At 38.5% G+C, this 19725-nt stretch overlaps 1 pseudogene; it reads left to right on the forward strand.

Moving 5' to 3' along the window:
* Window positions 1-202: 202 nt before the first annotated feature.
* The window catches only part of LOC143387963 (abnormal spindle-like microcephaly-associated protein), a 55014-nt pseudogene continuing 35491 nt past the window's right edge, over window positions 203-19725 (forward strand).

Here is a 19725-nt window from a genome sequence, read left to right on the forward strand (position 1 = left end):
TGCTCCGTGACTTGAGTTTGCCAGTTCGTGGGGTTGGTACCCTTTTTATTTCTAGGGTGTCGGCTTCTGGAAAACCAAGCGGGGAAATTCGCTCCGACCATTTCCACGGCCGCGCGGTGAAGCGGCCAGCGTCGGAGGTCCCTGCTCCGGAGCAGCCTGGTAGGGGGTAGGGAAGGAGGCCGGGAAGGGGTCTGAGGCTGCCATGGCGAACCGGCGAGTGGGGCGAACCTGCTGGGAGCTGAGCCCTACGGAACGCCGGCCGCCGGCGTGGCGGCAGGAACCAGTGGCCCAGGAGGAGGCGGCTTCCCCGCCGACGCTGTCTCTCAGCCACTTCTGCAGGTCCCCTTTCCCCTGCTTCGGAGATGTCCTCCTGGGCGCCTCGCGGACGCTGCCCCTGGTCCTGCACAACCCTAACGAGGAGGTGGCTGAGGTGGAGATCTCCCACTTCCCGGCCACGGACCTGGGCTTCAGCATGTCTCAGCGTTGTTTCGTGTTGCAGGTAGGTCGTGGGGCGGGGCTGCCTTGGGCTGCGCTTTCTACCCTGTCCTTCCTGCCGCCTTCCTCCCTAGGGATGAAGCTTGGGAAACGAATGACAAAAATACCCTCAGAGAATAAAGGCAGAGTGTGGTGGCCCTTGACCCACATTTTTTCACGCACATATATAATGTTAGGGCACTCAGTTACTTGGGCGGTGACAGTGCATCAAGGCATGCCTACTTATCTTTAACAGCATTCTAAGTAAACTTTATGCAAAAAAAAAGGCATTTAAAAATATGCTCCGGGTATTTTTAAATACTTTTGGTGTTTTTAAACTAATAGTTGGCACAAAGAGTGCATTCAATTTAATTTTATGACATTTGTTTCAAGAACCTCCCACATAGCTTTTACAGCCTGCTTTGGCCAAAGTACTAGTCCCATTCCCATCTCCACAAAAGAGAAAATTTGGTTCTTATTTTGACTGATGTGTCCTTTTAATTGAGTAGATCCTTGGAAAGCATGAAATCATTAACTGAGGGAGTCTAGATGGCTAATAACCACTTCATAAGGCAGTAGTAATTCAAATCTGAGGTTCATTGCCTTCTGTGTCACTGCTCATCTGCACTTCAGAACCTGGCTGGTCTTGTTTATAAATGACTTCTTTTCTTTCTATGGAAAGTTAGATTTCTGTTCTGTATAGTGATACTTTTACTTTTTGTTGTTGTTGTTGTTGTTATAATGTAGAAGTAAAGTTCTTGTTTTCAGAGTAAATTGTTTTACACAGTAAAGATTCTGTATTTGTATTTTCTAAAACAAACTGCTTATGATGTTATATAGATTTAGTTTTCAAACAAAAAACTGTTTTTTTCCTCTGACAAACAACCAAGGTTTGTTTGTTTGTTATTGTTGTTTTGTCATGTCAGGGTTTGGCAGATTCTACTGGACAGGCTGTATGGTGTAGATAGATGTTAAAGTCTAAACTCTGGAGCCAGACTACTTGGGTTCTAATTATTAGCGATATGACTTTGACAAAGTTTCTAGACATTGGTCACTTCATAGTTAACCAGTTGTATGAGATACCTGTAATTGTTCCTGAAACATACAGATTGTTTAACAAAGGTCAATTTTATGATGTGGACTGTAGAGTAGTTTGTGAGAAAGAGGAAATTTAGTTGATCATCTTTATGTTTCTTTTTCCACAAAATCTTTATAATACAGGACCATTATATTTGAAATAGAAGTACTGCACATGATAAAGGAGTAGACATTTCAATTTTTTTAAAGCCACTCAATTAAAATGATCTGGAGACTATTCTATTGCTTTCATCCAGTTAGATCTTTTTTTTTTAGTTGTCAATGGATTTACATGTAGTGTTGAGAATTGAACCCTGTGCTTCACACATGCAAGGCAAGAGGTCTACCACTGAGCCAGGACACCAGCCCTCATCCAGTTGGATTTTATTATAGTTTTATGTTGTTATGAACCCTGTTAGTGCTGGTGACTATTTTCATTATAATGAAATGAGCAGATCAGGTGGGAAAAATATATTTGACTTACCAAATGCTTTTAGGATTTTAGAGTGTTCACGAATAATAGTTGTTGTATGGTATGCTTTGATTATTTTAATTATATTATCATAATCATTTTAAATGTATTCTTTTGACTGTAGCCTAAAAAAAACTAGTTATTTCTGTTAACTGGACACCATTGAAAGAAGGCCGAATAAGAGAGATTGTGACATTTTTTGTAAATGATGTTATGAAACATCAAGCCATATTGCTAGGAAATGCAGAAGAGCAGAAAAAGAAAAAGGTAATAGTTTAATCATTCTATAATTCAAGAAAATGTTTCATAATGTGTAAAAATTGTTTTGATGACAAGCCTGAAGTAACATGTATAAATTGCTTATTAAAATAATATTCAATGGTTTTTAATTTCATCAGTATATTTTGTTTGTTTTTACAGAGGAGTCTTTGGAATACCATTAATAAAAAGAAAAATTCAGCCTCTTCAAGTTATAACAAAAAGATTTCAAATGATCAAAACATTAACAAAACATTTTGTGTTTCTCAAAAAGTTGACAGAATTAGGAGCCCACTACAGGCATGTGAAAATCTGGGTATTAATGAAGCCTGTTCTCCAACAGAAAATAGTTCTTTAACCCTTGAAGAACATAAAATACCTATATCACCTATTAGCCCTGCTTTCCAAGAATGTCATGGTGAAATTTGCTTGCCACTTTCTGTACGTCGGTCTACTACCTACTCATCTCTTCTTACATGTGAAAATGAGGAACAGTTAAAAGTAGAAGATGCCACCATTTCAAAAGATTTTAATTTTAATGAGGAAGTCATAACTAAAACTTCTTTTCAAAGTGAGGAGAATAGTAAACTTATTCTGACCCCAAACTGTTCTTCAACTTTAAACATTATGCAAAGTCAAGCAAATTTTCTAAGTCCAGATTCTTTTGTAAGTAATAGTCATACAGCTAATAATGAAGTAGGGTTAATGACATTTCTTTCATCAGATACACTTAAAAAAGATAATTCAGAGTCTGTGAATTTGGAATCCAAAAGTATACATGAAATTTACAGAACAATTTTAAGTCCAGATTCTTTCGTAAATGATAATTATGGAGCAAATCAGGATCTAGAGTCAGATTCAGTTAATCCTATTTTATCCCCAAATCAATTTGTAAAAGATAACATCGCACATATATATACCTCTCTGCAAACATGTAAAATATTATCATTATCAAATGAAAATTCAAAGATTGCCCGGTCTCCTCAGCACTGGAGAAAAAATGAAGTTTTGCCATGTAGTCCTGAATATCAGGGTTCAAAAACACCCAAGCCTAATTTTGAAGAACTAAATCCTATAGAAGTGAAGTCAAGGTTACTACAATTTTAGAAAACAAATTCACCCTAAATTTTCTGCAGTTCAGGATGTTTCTCGTTATAGCCATAATAAGCAACATAAGAGACGCCCCATACTTTCTAACACAGTTATTAAAAGGAAGACCACCATTGCCAGAGAAAATCAAACAGATTAATAAACCAAAAGCAAAAAGATGCCTCAACAGTACAGTAGGTGAATGTGAAAAAGTAATAGATCACCCCAAAGAAACAGAAGCTTTACATTCTTGAGGTGGCCTCAGCCAAAAGGAATAAGAAAGGGGATTGGACACAGACCATTGCAGGAGGCAATGCGGCATTATACAACAGAGAGTTGAATGAAACAGATGTAAGTCTATTACCTTGTTCACTTTCCCTAACAGTACCAGAAATATTAGCCAGCCAACTTTTGGCTCCTAGCAACTGAGCCAAAGCAGAAATATCGGCTGAAGCCCCCTTTTCATTGGAAATCAGCCACTGAAACCAGGACCAACCTACTCCTGTAGAGGAGCTGGCACTATTGTTAAAGTTATAAACATACCTCTTAAGAGAGGGGGAAAGAGAGAAACCTTTAGCAACCTGATGTTTCTCCCAAGAATGATCCTGACAAGGCGTAAATGTTGGGGGGAAACCAAGATTAGGGGAACAGTAAGGAGAGGCCTTAAAATGAGTGGCCTTATAAATACTACTAGAAGAAGGAGGCACTGGGATTAGTACCTCGGAGATAATAGCCAAGGTAGTTATGTTAAGAGCAGAGCTGCTGTTTGCGGGGGTCCCTGAGCCTGATTGCTTCCCCGAAACTACTTTGCTCAATACAGCACTGATAATGCTTCCTGAGACCTGATTGGACCGCAATGGTTCCTCCCAGTTAGTCAAATTTTTGGTCTTAAGGCTAATGCAATTAGCGTTTTTAAGGCTGAAACAAAAAACTCCTGTAAGATTAACTTGAGATTGATTAAAAATTCTCTCCATGTCCCCTCTAGGAGAGGCACAGGGAGCAGACATCTCACATGAGGTAGAAAAAAGAGTGGGGAGGACATTAGAATTACCATGAACCGGCATCGGCATTGGCCATGCCCGTGCCACTGCCCACCACTGCATTGGTGTCGCCTGTGCCATCGGCACCAGCACCAGAGCCAGAGCACTTAGCAGAATGAAGATCTTCATCACAGGATTGTTGTGGTATCTCTTGTTGCTGGTCAGCTGGTGTCGAGACTCTTCTTGTCAAGCGTTCAGGGACCCACAACGGTTCCGTACGATCCTGGGGAAAAACACATACAGATCCTCGTGCCCATGTCAGCACGGGGTCAGGGCCATTCCATTGGCCCGTGAGAACATCCTTCCACTTAACATAGCCAATCACAGAGGGCTGAGGGGACACATGTCTATCGGCCGCAGAGCGACCATGAATATCCAAATTCAAAAAATTAATGGTAAAGAGAGCTAAGGACAGGCGTTCTTTAGGAGTGTGTTCAGCTCCTATTCCCCCTTTTTGTTTTTGTAAAGTTTCCTTTAAGGTGCGATGAGCACGCTCAACAATGCCTTGTCCTTGAGGATTATAAGGCAAACCATGAGTAAGTTGTACTCCCATAGTAGAACAAAAAGCTGTAAATTGTCTGCCAGTATAAGCAGGTCCATTATCAGTCTTAAGGGATGCAGGTGCACCCCATGCTGCCCATGCCTCTAAACAGTGAGTGATGACATTACGTGCCTTTTCTCCCGATAAAGCAGAAGCATGGATAATTCCAGAGCACGTATCAACGGAAACATGCACATACTTAAGGTTACCAAAGTCAGGTATATGTGTCACATCCATTTGCCAAACAACCAATGGCTTTAATCCCCGTGGGTTTACTCCATAATTAGGGGGATGAAGAAATGTGACACAATGGGGACATTGCAATACTATCTGCCGAGCATTCGCTCTTGAAATGGAAAAACGCCTGCGCAGCGTTAATGCATTAACATGGAAGTTTTGGTGAAACAACTTAGCCCTCTCTAAGGAGGAAGCCAAGCATATCAATTGACTTCTAGTGGCTAAGTCCGCACAGGCATTACCTTGGGATAACGGACCAGGAAGAGAGGTGTGAGCCCTGATGTGCATTGGATAAAAAGAAGCAGTGCGGTTAGAGATAAGCTGTTGAAGCTGAGTAAAGTAAACAGACACATTGTGGGCATCACTAATAGTTCCCACGGCCTCCAGGACTTTTAGTGCTTGTACCACATAACTGGAGTCCGAAATAAGATTAAAAGGAAAAGAACACTGTTTAAAAACTTCAATAACAATTTGTAGTTCTACCCATTGTGGATTTCCAGGAGCAAATTGATGCTGGATAGGGGGAGAGTCATTAATTACATAGGCTCCCATTCCAGACTTGGAACCATCAGTAAAAATGTTAACAGCCCCCGGAATTGGACTGGATGAAGTTACCTTAGGGAAAATGATGGGATGTTCTTTAACAAAATGGAGTAATGGATGAGAAGGGTAGTGATTATCAATACTCCCTTGAAACGAGCAACACAGAATAGCCCAGTTGTCTAGAGTAGCACATAAAACATTAAGTTGAGCTTTAGTGTAGGGTATGATAAGAGAAGAAGGTGATTGGCCGAAAAATTGAATGCTTTGTTGAATCCCTTTAAGTGCCAATGCTGCAACAGCATCAGGATAATATTCTAAGGATTTTCCTGGGGATACATGTGGGTGGATCCATAGTAAAGGCCATCTTGCCACAGTACTCCAGTAGGCTGCCGCATAGTGGCAAGCACACATAACTGGAAAGGTTTATCACTCTGGAGCCTGCATAGAGTGGCATGCTGTATAGCTTGTTCTACTTTTATAAGGGCCGCTCTAGCCTCAGTAGTGAGGCTACGAGGGGAAGCAAGATCTGGATCACCCTTAAGAGTAGCATACAAAGGCTGGAGCACAATATTAGGAATATGTAAATATCCTCTTATCCAATTAATATCTCCCAGCAATTTTTGAAAATCATTTAAAGTTCGGAGATCTTGAGTCCTGATGGTAATTTTTTGTGGTTTTAATTTGTCATACCCAATTGTTGCTCCCAAAAACCTGATAGAATCCCCCGTTTGAACCTTTTCAGGTGCGATGTGCAGTCCATGTTGAGCCAACAGCATCACGAGTTCTTTATAAGCCTCATAAACTGTCTGTTCTAATTTTGCGGCCAATAACACATCATCCATATAATGAATGATCTTGGTGGAGGAATACTTATGTCTGAGAGGTGCGAGTGCCTTTCCCACATACATCTGGCACATCGTGGGACTGTTAGCCATCCCCTGTGGCAACACCACCCACTCAAACCTTTGATCTGGTTCCTCATGATTACACGAGGGAAGGGTGAAAGCAAAACATTGGGAATCTTTAGGATGCAAAGGAATGGAAAAGAAACAGTCTTTAATGTCAATAACAATTATATGCCAGCCTTGAGGAACAGAGGAGAGTAGAGGCAGCCCTCTTTGAATGGGCCCCATAAGCTGCATCTGAGCATTAACTGCTCGTAGATCATGCAGTAGGCGCCACTTCCCTGATTTTTTCTTAATGACAAATATGGGAGTATTCCATGGAGAAGTAGAAGGTTGGATGTGACCCAAATCAAGTTGTTCTTTGACTAGATCATGGGCTGCTGCCAGTTTAACCGAGGGAAGAGGCCACTGAGGCACCCAAACAGGCTCCTCGGTGAGCCATGTTATGGGTATTTGAGCCCCAGTGGCCCCTAGGAAAAACCCAGACCAAACCTGTTAAGCTTTTGATGACCTTGCACAGGATGCTTACGTCCCTGTAGGTGCCTTCCTAGTCCTAGACCTGGCTTATACCCCATATCTTGCATGATATGTTGAGACACTGGGGAATAGTCATTACTAAGAGTGAACCCCATGTCTTTCATCAGATCACGGCCCCATAAAGAAATAGGTAAATCAAGTACATAAGGCTGAAAGGTACCATCATGTCCTTCCGAGTCCTTCCAAGATAGATGTCTACAGCTGATTTGAGGGGCTTGGGCATATCCAAGTCCTCTTAAGGATTGATCAGAAGCCTGCACTGGCCATCCCCTAGACCAGTCCTTAAGGGCTATGATACTACGATCTGCTCCTCCTGTGTCCAGCAATCCCACAATAGATTTACCTTCTATGCTTAATTCCAAAGTGGGGCGATTGCTCATATCCAGTGACAAATAGGCACAATTTCCTCCGGTGGTACCAATCTGATTTCCTGTCCGTGACCTTGAGTCAGCAGGGAAGTGATTATGCAAACTAGGCAAAATTAGCAATTGAGCAATCCGATCCCCTGGGGAGATAGACACAATGCCCCTTGGAGCTTCCACCATAACCTTTATTGCCCCTACAGTATCAGGGTTTACAACTCCGGGGAAAACATGAAGACCTTGTAGGATAGAGGATGCACGTCCAATTAACAAACCTACAGTGCCAGGGGGTAAAGGCCCTTTGAACTCAGTTTCCACCAATTGGACTCCCATCTTAGGTGTTAATACGAGTCTGGAGGTGGAACAGAGGTCCAATCCTGCGGCACCTGTAGTGGCTCTCCGCATCTCGTGGGATGGCGCAGAGAAGGCCATGTCTCGGGTTCGGGTGTGACATTCTCCATTGCCCCATATATTCGTGGGCCCTGGGGTCGGGGGCCCCTTTGGCCGTTTTTTGGCCCAGCTGAAATAGGCTGTCCATGGATGTCCCTCACTGATCTACACTCCCTTGCCCAATGCTTCCCCTTTTTGCATTTTGGACACAGCCCCGGTTGACGAGGGCCATTAGAAGGGCCACCGCGAGGAGGTCCAGTAAAATTGCCTTTTTTGGGACAGTCACGTTTGAAATGGCCAGATTGACCACAATGGAAGCATGTTCCGGCACCAGGACCGCCCCCTTTTGCAATCCGAAGGACAGCAGCTGCAAGACCTGCATTAGTTAAAGGTCCTCCAAGCTCTCTACACACTTTCATCCAAGCTTCTATGCCCTTGTTTTTATAAGGAGCGATTGCTGCTTTACATTCTTTGGTGCATTGCTCAAAAACAAGTTGTTTAATCAAGGGCATTGCTCTATCAGGGTCACCAAAGATTTTTCCTGCGGCATCCACCATCCTAGCAACAAAATCCGAGAAAGGTTCTGTGGGGCCTTGCATGATTTTTGTTAAATTGCCAGACACTTCTCCTCTATTTGGGAGTGATTTCCATGCACGGATACAAATGTTATTGATCTGTTCATATACCTCAGGGGGGTATCCTGTTTGTTGATTAGCAAATCTGCCTTGTCCCAAAAGCATTTCCTTGTCCCAATGGGGGTGTCCCGCCGCATAGTTTTGGGCAGCCTGCTCTACAGCACCCTCTAGCACAAAGGCTCTCCAGTCCAAATATTTGCCTGGAGAAACACAAGCCCGAACAAGGCTAGCCCAATCAGAGGGAGTCATACAGTATCTAGACAGACTCTCCACCTGAGTTAATGTGAAGGCGGCATCCACCCCATAAGTACGCACAGACTCTGCCAGGGTCTTCACAATTTTGAAATCTAAGGGCTCATGGAATCTTCCCCTATTGTCATCCTGGAAAACTGGATAAGCAAGACCCATCTCAGCATTAACAGCCCTCCATGTTTGGGCATGGAAAGCTCTCCTCGAAACACCCTCACCGTATGGTGGCGGGTCCGGAGGATCATTTTTCTTGAGCTCCTGTTTATTTTTGTTTCCTTCTCCCATAGTTAAACTCCCTAGCTGCCGAGACAGTCTCCCGAGCTCCTCCTGTTCTTCCTCCTCCTCTTCTGACCCACTTTTGCATGGGAGTGTGCGCAGTGTATTGAGATCTGGATACAGGCGTTTCCTCCCCCGTTTCTCGCTCTGCACATTCCCCTCCTCCTGAAATATTTCACTCCGTGCCAGAGACAATCGCCTCCTCCCCTGTTTCTCGCTTCGCACACTGCCATCCTCCTGAAATACGTCACTGCCTGCCGGAGATAATTGTTTCCTCCCCTGTTTCTCGCTCCGCACACTCCCACCCTCCTGAAATACCTCACTGCCTGCCATTTCTGATCTTTCTTCATGTAATTGCTCTAAAACTTTTTGTGCTTTAGTAAGTGCTTCCTGACATCTGCTATCTGTGAGGCAACTACGAATCATCTTCCAAAGGGGTATCACCCCACACTCTAATATGCCCTGCTCAGAAGCAAAGTCAAGGTCTGTGCCTAACTTATCCCAGCTAGGCAGAGTAAAGCTGCCCCAGAACGGAAACCACGGTGCAGCAATATCTGTCTTCTGTAAAAATCTGTGTAAAGTACTACGTTTCACTTTTAGGCTCTTGGAATGTAACAGGTTATCTAGGGCCAGGAGAAGCGGACTTGAAGATACGGCACCCATGACACAACAAAAGACACACAACAAACAAGAGTGAAAGTAAGAGCAAAAGTACACAGTGCAGCTGCAATAAGATTTAATGCTCTCTCTGGCTTTACAGAGGAGCTGCCGCCTTGACAGCGAGTCCTAAATTACCTAGGATTAATCTCCGCTTTAACAGCGGGTCCCAATTAATCTGGGACTGATCTCCACTTTACCTGCGGGTCCCACCTTACCTGGGACTAATTGGTGCACCACCCCTGACTGCTGAAAGTTCTGGTTCCCGGGTCTCGGCACCACTTGTCGCGACCCCTTGCCCGCAAGGAAGACGCAACTCAGGAATCTTCTTTCAGCAGTTTATTCAGGCCTTGATTTAAGTATCTTTTAGTGACTCACTTTCTTTCTTCTTCCTCTTCTGAGGGCCCAAGCACAGCCTAATAAAGCCTCCCACGTACCAATCTTAAGCTGCCGCGTGGGTCTTTCTTATAGGGTGGCAAGAGATAGCGTGCCAACTCTCCACAAAGGAATTTGATTTATCACAGGCCACAGTGGAAGCCGGCGCCATCTTCTAATGGCGGCCACAATTTACAACAATGGCTTACTACACATTCTCATCTTCCAATTATCGATTCAGTATTAAGTAAACCTGAGTGTTATAAAAGTGAAGTAAGTAATTCAATGACAGCTTTAGTTGCTTGTAAAAGAAAAAGTGATGGAAACATGGAAGATACAAATTTGAAGGTTGCTATTATAGAACGTATGGATATACCCAAAATCAAAAGAATCCACTTTTCTCCCTTGGAATTGAAAACATCAACTGTTAAAAAAATAAAGATGACAACACCAATCTCAAAACGTACTAGCAACAGAGAGAAATTAAGCCTTAAGAAGAAAACTGGTGAGTATTATTTATAAAATCTCTAGTGTATTTTCTGTTTTGGTTTAGTGAATCTGCTTTTGATAAGCTTATATTAACTTGTACTTTTCATTTGTCAAATTGCTCAGTGGAAGACAGAACAAATAGTGTGGGACAAATTTCTGAAATTGTTGCAATCTTCTCTGTTAAACTTTGGATATTTTTTAAAATTTTATTTATTTATTTTTTAGTTGTAGATGGACACAATACTTTTATTTATTTTTTATTTATTTTTATGTGGTCTTGAGAATTGAACCCAATGCCTCACATGTGTGAGGCAAGCACTCTCCCACTGATTCACAACCCCAGCCCAAACTTTTGATATTTTACTCATGAATTTTCTGCAATAATTCTGTTTTTTAAAAAAATATTATATCCAAATATTTATTTCAATTTGATATTTTTGGTACCTCCTTAAGTTTTACACCCGAAGAAAGTATTTGACATGTCTTGCCTTAGTCCACACCCTAACTAGAAGGCCCAGTGAAGTTCCTGGCCCAAATACTACCATCAGAAAGATTGTAGGAAAGACCTTTTCATGTCCTGTACTCCTGATAAGCTTACTCTGTCTTTGCCTCTGTCCATCCACTAATTGGAAATGAAGATAGGTCCCTAGAGTTCTCCATTTCTTAGAGAAGAATATTTTTCCTTTTCTAGTATTCACAGCTTTATCGCACTGCCTCAGAAGCAGACAGGATTAATCCCATCACACTTTTAACCCAAAATACCTCTTCTGACAATCAAGATCCACGCAGGAAAGTAACCCACACTATGTATTTTACCAGATAATTTGAAAGAATTCTAGGCCTCCTAAGAAATATACACATCTCTCATTTGAACATCCCTCAATTGGAACTGTTTTCTTTCTCCTATTCTGTAAATAAATCCTTCTATATCCTTTGGACTCACTGTTCTTCATTAGCACTTCTTTGCAAACATTCTCCTACCTTGTTACCCTGTTGCAGCCTGACCTTCTCTTGACAACAGTGCTTTCATTATAACCCTCTCAAGTTCTGTCTGCATTCTCTCCTACTTTTATGATTTTGGAGCTCCTGCTGGAATCTTCTAATATCTACTTTTTATTTTTTATCTATTTCCAAACTAATATCCCCTCTCTCCCTTAAAAACAAGCAAAAAGAAAATAACAAAATAGTTTAAAGCTCATTTTTCAGACTTTCTCACCCCTGTCCTCTCTTGATGCAGAGAATGATTCACTCTCAAAATTTTGAATCTTGCTTATTATACTTTTTCTAAAACTACTACTATTATGATTTCAAAATCATTTTCGAATATCTTTCTACTACTCTGGGAATTTAGTTCCAACCTCCTTAGGTCGTGCTTTCCTAAAAGCATCTTAATATCCAGTTACTATCTCTATAAGTTCCACATTTCCTCTAGAACCCAACTTCAACATTGTTTATACCCCACTGTACACATACAGTTCTTTAATCCACCACTGTTTCCATGGCCCTCATCTCTGACCTATCTATCTTTCCTAATCCAGCTTGAATTCCATGGTTCAACACAAGCACTTCCCCTGGCTTCCTTCCCTTCATTGTCCATGCAGCAAATTCCAACTGTATTTCAGTCTAACTTTGTCTACTCTATGCCTGAACCTTGCTTGATTGTTCTTTATTACTACAAACCCCAAGTAATCCCTGAACTCTTTTTATGGCTGTATTTTCCTGGCTTATTAGCTTTGCTATAGGGTACCTCACCCTTTTCTCCTGAAACTTCTCTTTCCTCCTGTTTCATGATTGATAATAGTAGTTGACATTTACTGAGTTCTTTTATGTGTCAGACCTAGTTGTGAGTGCCTTACTATTACCTCTTTTAATATTTATGACATTCATGTGCAGTAAATGTTATTTTTACCCATAGCACAATTTTACAAATAGGTACATTGAGACTTGAGTAATTTGCCCATTTTACAGTCAGTCAGTGATAAAGCTGGGGTTCTACCCCAGGTAATGTCAGTTTTGTGATCCTCATCCAAGCTGATGACCCATTTCCTATTTCACTGAGGGAGTAGAAATATAGATGCTTCTCTATTTATTAAGGATTACATCCAATAAACCCATTATAATCGACCTTAACAAGAAAAGTTTCAATAAAATAGCAAAAACTGATTGAAGTGGATTCAACAATTTTAGGTGATGAATTGGAAATAACTAATAAAGCTCCTTTCAAAATGATGTTTTACTTCAGAAAATAACTTTTAATTAAGTATAATCTATATGCAAAAATTATACAAATCAGTATATAACTCAGTGAATGATCACAAAGGGAACATTGACTCTATTAAGGAGTTTTGCTTAAAAGAAAATGTAAGCAACATAAGCATAGAACATAGGCTGAAGGGATAAATGGTCAGTGAGTTCCACACTGTAAATCCAGTGATTATTTCTCAATTTTTTTTTTGTATTGGGGATTGAACCCTGGTACATTTAACCACTGAGCCTCAACCCTTTCCTGTATTTTATTTGGAGGGTCTAGCCAAGTTGCTTAGGGTCTCCTTTAGTTGATGAGGCTGGCTTTGAACTCATGATCCTCCTTCCTTAGCCTCCCAAAGTGCTGGGATTACAGGCATGCACCACCATGCCTGGCTATTCTCAGTCTTCATCTTGAACTATTTGTAAACAGTTTGGAGCCTTGAACCTCTGTCTTCTTGGAACATTTTATCTTGCCATTCTCATTCTCCTGGTTTTCTTCCTTCTTCATTGACTGCTCCCTTTCAGTTTTCTTTGTGGGAAGTTTCTTATTTCCCTTACACTTTGGATTACAGAGGGCTAGTTATTAAACATTTTTATATTTTACTCATTCTCTTAATGATCTCATCTGTTATTTCTCAATAGTGAGGCCCAAAGCTGTGGAATTGTCCTTATTTGTGTTTCTCTCTCATCCTTTCTTTATAAACTCAAATGCAGATCTGATTCTAAACTCAGTCCACCAACAAATTTTCTCTTTCCTTCAAATATAATCATAATCTGATCACTTCTCACTCACCATTGAATGGCACCGTTTGGGCCAGTCTTTGTCATTGCAGGATGTGCAAACAGATCTCCTTGCTTTCACCCTTGACTTTTCCATAGTCTGCGTACCCACATACTACTTTTAAAATATTAGAGCTTGGACTGTTCAGTTCCATAACATCTAATGACTTCCTGTTGCAATGAAAGCCCAAATTCCTACAATGATTTACAGGTCCCTATAACATCAATATTATGACCTTTTGACTTTCCAGCCTCTTACTTTTCTCTTTCCCTTGCTCACTGTTTTTTACCACTTTGGCTTCCTTGTAGTCCTTGAAACTTCAAATATGCTGTGTCCTCAGGGTATTTGCAGTTTGTTGTTTTCTCTAACTAGAATGACCTTTTTATTTAGTTCACTCATCATCGTATCATGTTCAAAACAGTGACTTGACCCAGGTTCTCAAACGCTACCAAATATTTAGAGTCACAGTTTAAACTTAGGTTTTCCTAGCTACAACATAAATGGTTTTTTTTCACCATTCTTGTTAAACTGTTGGGGTTTAAATGGAAGAAAAGATAAATAAAAGTTTTTATTTGGGGTAACAACCAAGGATTATAGTGATGGCACAATGGGATTCACTGACTTCAAAGTTCTGTGCCAATGTATAATTATTAAAACAACTCTTCTGATTTTCCACTATGTGGTGTTTTTCTTCCTTGCTCAGGAAACTCCAATGGTGCTTTACTGTTATCAGATGATTTACAAAATTATTATTCTGTCATTTTAGGTCATCAGTTATAGGATCTCTTTTTATTTAGCCAGATATCTTTATTCACCATTCTGTCTGTGTATACTCTTACTAACATTCATATCTGTTTTTCTCTCATTAATTCAATCCTTTATTTCAAGTACTATAACCAACTTTTGTTAATACTGTTCTCTAATGAATTTCCCTCTAATTATATTCCCTTAGAAACTAATTACAGCTTATGTGACATCTTGAACCTACCTGTTAGTTCTATTTCTTGCTTTACTGTTTTTTGTACATATGTTCTGATCCGATAACAAATTATTTGATTCTAAGAAACATATCCATTTTGGTCTCCTGCAAGGTATACAACAAATGATGAACAGAATGAATTCGTGAATCAATGAATGAACAAAGACCACTGAATTTTTGACACTCAAATCCATACCTGTTTTTGAGGGCGCCACATGGTTGAACCTCTTTGTTAGGTTTAGAGAGAACTGTACATATTTGGTATCTGATATATGAGCCCATAGAAGAGCCAGTAATTCACTAAGAGCTGCTCTAGCTTCTTTCTCTTCTGACAAACAATTCTCCAGATATATTTCTTCAACACTAATGAGGCCCCTTAATAAAGCACATATTAAGTGTTCATACATTGTTTAGGCTCTGTTTTCCCAGGAAAAAAAATATAATTTGTATCCTCAAGCTACTCCCAGTTTTAATGATTAAGCTCTGCCCAGGGAATTATTGAAGCATAGAAGCAGAGATGTTGTATGAATGGCAAATAATGTGATAAGGTACTAATGCAGGCTTCCTAATGAATAAAATGATTTCAATGCAGAGGGACTAGCTTGTTGAAGGTTGCAAAGTGAGTCTCCCTTTTATGTTTTAAATGTTCAAATAAAAAGAAAATTATAAATTAATAAATGTTATTACTTGATCATGTTCCTTATCTTCATAATAGGTATAGATTTGAGATTTCTCTAAAACAAGAGTAAGCAGCCTTTTTTTAGGGATTTTTTTAAAAATAACTTTTTAAATACCTTTATCTTATTTATTTATTTTTATGTGGTGCTGAGGATCGAACCCAGGGCTTCACACATGCTAGGCAAGTGCTCTTTCACTTGCCTACTACAACCCCAGCCCCTTTTTCTTTCATAGTTCAGATAATATTTTTGGCTATGCAGGCCATATTTCTATCACAACTGTTTAGCTCTGCCATTAACAATGTGCCTGTGTTCTAATAATTTTTTATTTATAGGCACTGAAATTTGGATTTCATGTAGTTTTTATGTCATCAAATATTATTCACTTCATTTCCCCCCATTCATTTACAAATGTAAAAACTATTCTTTGCGTATAGAACATACAAAGAAGATTGTGCTGGATTTTACACATGGGCTATAGTTTGCTCTAATTAGGAAAGATGCTTACATTTAGTAGCAGAATATGCTGGTATGAAACCTGCTTTTGAGAGAATGAACTGCTACTCCTATAGGTATTTGCTACTATGAATTTTATTGTCTTTTCCTTTATACTTACTTGCTATTTATTAATCATGTAAGCTATATACTTGGGAATCAGTCTGTTCTCATTCTTCACCACTTTCCTAGTGAGTTGGTATTAAGACTTATTGTTTTGACTATTAAAACAACTCTGCTCTGTTTCCTACCTTTGTTAAAAATTGTTTTATCATATCTAACTTGGCTAATAACTACCTTGTAGTTTTTTATCTTTAGTCATAACCCCATTCATTTTCTTGCTTATACTATTTTCAAAAATAAAGATGAAGGTGTTATTTCTTGAAATAAAATCTGTCACTGAAATAGAGGGTACTTCAAACTTGTTAATAGTGCAGGCTCTAGAACTTGACTACCCAGGTTCAAACCCCTGCTGCTTCCTAACTTATGTGACCTCTAAGCCCTATAATCCTAATTATGTAAATTTTGGATAACTATAGTACTGTTTTCATAGATTTATTGTGATAATTATATGAGTGAAAGATTGATACTTAATAGCTCTTGGCATAGTATATTCAATTATTAGCTGCCACTATTATTAATATTGTTGAACTCTTCCCTTCCTCTTCCAACTTCTTTTATGTAATTTCTTATATGTGTTTATTCTTTGTTGTATCCTTGTTATAGTTTTGTCAGCAAGCCATATCCCTTGTGCTTAATATTCATTTTAGGAGTTAGCACATGTATATTTTCATCCAGAAGGTCTTTTATGCCCCTTTTAAACTTTTTCTGTATTAGACTTAACTGCCTATAGGCTGTGACAATTATCTTTCTATTCTGTATTTTCCCTGTACCTAACACAGTCTGGAATATATGCACACAGTCAATTGTGGTTAAATCTGGACAGTAACTTCTGTAGACAAAAATTGAATGTATTGTTTTGGTCTGAAAAACATTCTAGATGTTGGTTTTATTGACTACTAAGTTCGTAATATTAGTATCTGAAGCATAGTAATTATTAAGTATTTGCTAAATGAATATGATTATGAAGAACCCATACTTTTAATTTTAAATGAGCTACCAACTTTGGGAATTTTATTTTTTAATGCTATTAATTTTGTTTTCTAATGTATTTTAGATTCAATGGCATTCAAAACACCTATTTCTAAAACAAAAGGATAAAACCCATTGTTGCTGTGGCACAGTCTAATTTGACCTTCATAAAACCATTAAAAGCAGGTAAGTGCTTATGTATTTAAACTGAAAATATAGTTTATTATATTTAATCTGAAAAAGTGACATGGAATGAAGCATCAATTTCATTTCAAATGGAAATGAGTTTTTTAAAAAATTTGAATAAAGGCCTTGAAGAATTTTTAAAGTGTGTATGCAAATTATATTTAAGGTATTCTATCAGATTTTACTGAAATTGCTTTATGGTAGGTTAGGATTTTTAAATAATCAGGGAATTTTGTTTTATTCCCTATCATTTTGCTTGATCACATTTCATACCAAAAATGTTTTCAAGTCTTTGTAGCAAGTAGTGAAAAGCAAATATTGTTCAGTTTTTTTATTATGGTTTCACTAGTTTAAAAAAAAGTTATTTTTCTATATATTGCACAATAATTTACTAGAAATTTTTATATGTAATAATCTAGTTGTATTCTTAGATATTCCTAGACACCCAATGCCATTTGCTGCAAAAAACATGTTTTATGATGAGCGCTGGAAGGAAAAACAGGAACAAGGATTCACTTGGTGGCTAAATTTTATATTAACTCCGGATGACTTCACTGTAAAAACAAGTATTTCTGAAGGTAAACATTAAGTTAATGTTTAAATTTAATAATACTCTTGTTTTAGCAAACCAAAATTTGACAGGATTTGTCATTCTTTAATTAAATATACTTTACTTATTACGTTATATTTTACTAATTTATTGACTTAAGTTTTTAAGATTGTGTAGGTAATTTTTCTTACATAGGTTGACATGAATACATTTTCTGTACTAAAAGTACTGAAACTTGCTTTTTCTTTTTACCTTCCATTCTATCATTTTATCAGCCAATGTAAGCAGTCCTTTGTGGCCTGAACACTTTGGATGTATTGACTTCACTGTTAATACCTTAGTTTAAGGAGTAGGTCAGAACACTGCATAGTACAGGGACTGTGAGAGACAATTCAGATGAAATTTTAAAACACTGCAGTGTTTATTCTTAAAGAGAAGACTTGGGTGTGGGATAAGGTAGAAGCATGACACTCCCAAACATTTGAAAGATTTTCTTCTGAAAGAGAAAGAAATTAACTTTTGTCTATTCTTCATAGAAATTATAGGAATCCATTTCAGATAACTAAAATGATTTTAGTTATCAAACCATTGTGTAATCTTGCAAAATGGTGATTTCCCCATTGTTGCAGTGTTCAAACAGACCATATTTCACATTCACCAGAGAAACGTGTAGGATTTCTTCTATTAGATGCAGAGTCTCTGGTTTAATTCCTAGGTCCTTGATCCATTTTGAGTTAAGTTTTGTGCATGGTGAGAGATAGGGGTTTAATTTCACTTGGTGCATATAGATTTCCAGTTTTCCCAGCAACATTTGTTGAAGAAGCTATCTTTTCTCCAATGTATATTTTTGGCGCCTTTGTCTAATATAAGTGTAATCATATGATTCTGTGTTCTCTATTCTGTACCATTGCTTTGGTGCCAATACCATGCTGCTTTTGTTACTATTGCTCTGTAGTATAGTTTAGGTTTAAGTTCTGGTATAGTGATGCCACCTGCTTCACTCTTCTTTCTAAGGATTGCTTTTGCTATTATTTTTCCAGTTGAATTTCATGACTTCCTTTTCTATTTCTATGAGGAGTATCATTGGGATTATGATTAGAATTGCATTAAATCTGTATAGTGCTTTTGGTAGTATGATCATTTTGACAATATTAATTTTGCCTATCCAAGAACAAGGTAGATCTTTCCGTCTTCTAAGGTCTTCTTTAATTTCTTTCTTTAGCATTCTATAGTTTTCGTTGTAGAGGTCTTACACCTCCTTTGTTAAATTTTGATTCTCAAGTATTTTATTCTTTTTTTGAAGCTATTGTAAACAGGATAGTTTTTCTCATTTCTCTTTCAGGGGATTTGTCACCGATATACAGAAATGCATTTGATTTATGGGTATTGATTTTGTATCCTGGTACTTTGCTGAATTCATTTTACTAGTTTTCTGGTGGAGTTTTTTTGGATCTTCTAGGTATAGAAGAATCATAGGCAAATAGTGCTAATTTGAGTTCTTCTTTTCCTATCTGTATCCCTTTAATTTCTTTCATCTAATTCCTCTGACCAGTGTTTCAAGAACTATGTTAAATAGAAGTGGTGAAAGAGGGCATCCCTGTCTTGTTCCAGTTTTTAGAGGAAATGCCTTTACTGTTTCTCCATTTCAAATGATGTTGTCCTGGGGCTTAGGCTTATCATAGATAGCTTTTATGATGTTGAGATATATTCCTGTTATCCCTATTTTTCTAGTGTTTTGAACATGTATAGGTACTGTATTTTGTCAAATGCTTATTTTGCATCTATTGAGATGATCATATGATTCTTTAAGTCTATTGATGTAATGAATTACATTTATTGATTTCCATATATTGAGTCAGCCTTGCATCCCTGGTATGAAACCCACTTGATCTTGGTACATTATCTTTTTGATATGTTTTTGTATTCAATTTGCCAGAATCTTATTGAGAATTTTTGCATCTATGTTCATTAGAGATATTGGTCTGAAGTTTTATTTCTTTGATTTGTCTTTGCCTGGTTTTGGAATGAGGGTGACATTGGCCTCACAGAATGAATTTGGAAGCGCTCCCTCTTTTTCTATTTCTTATAAATTATTTCAGAATAATTTATAGA

The sequence above is a fragment of the Callospermophilus lateralis genome, chromosome 11, assembly GCF_048772815.1.
Source record: "Callospermophilus lateralis isolate mCalLat2 chromosome 11, mCalLat2.hap1, whole genome shotgun sequence".
NCBI classification, from domain to species: domain Eukaryota; kingdom Metazoa; phylum Chordata; class Mammalia; order Rodentia; family Sciuridae; genus Callospermophilus; species Callospermophilus lateralis.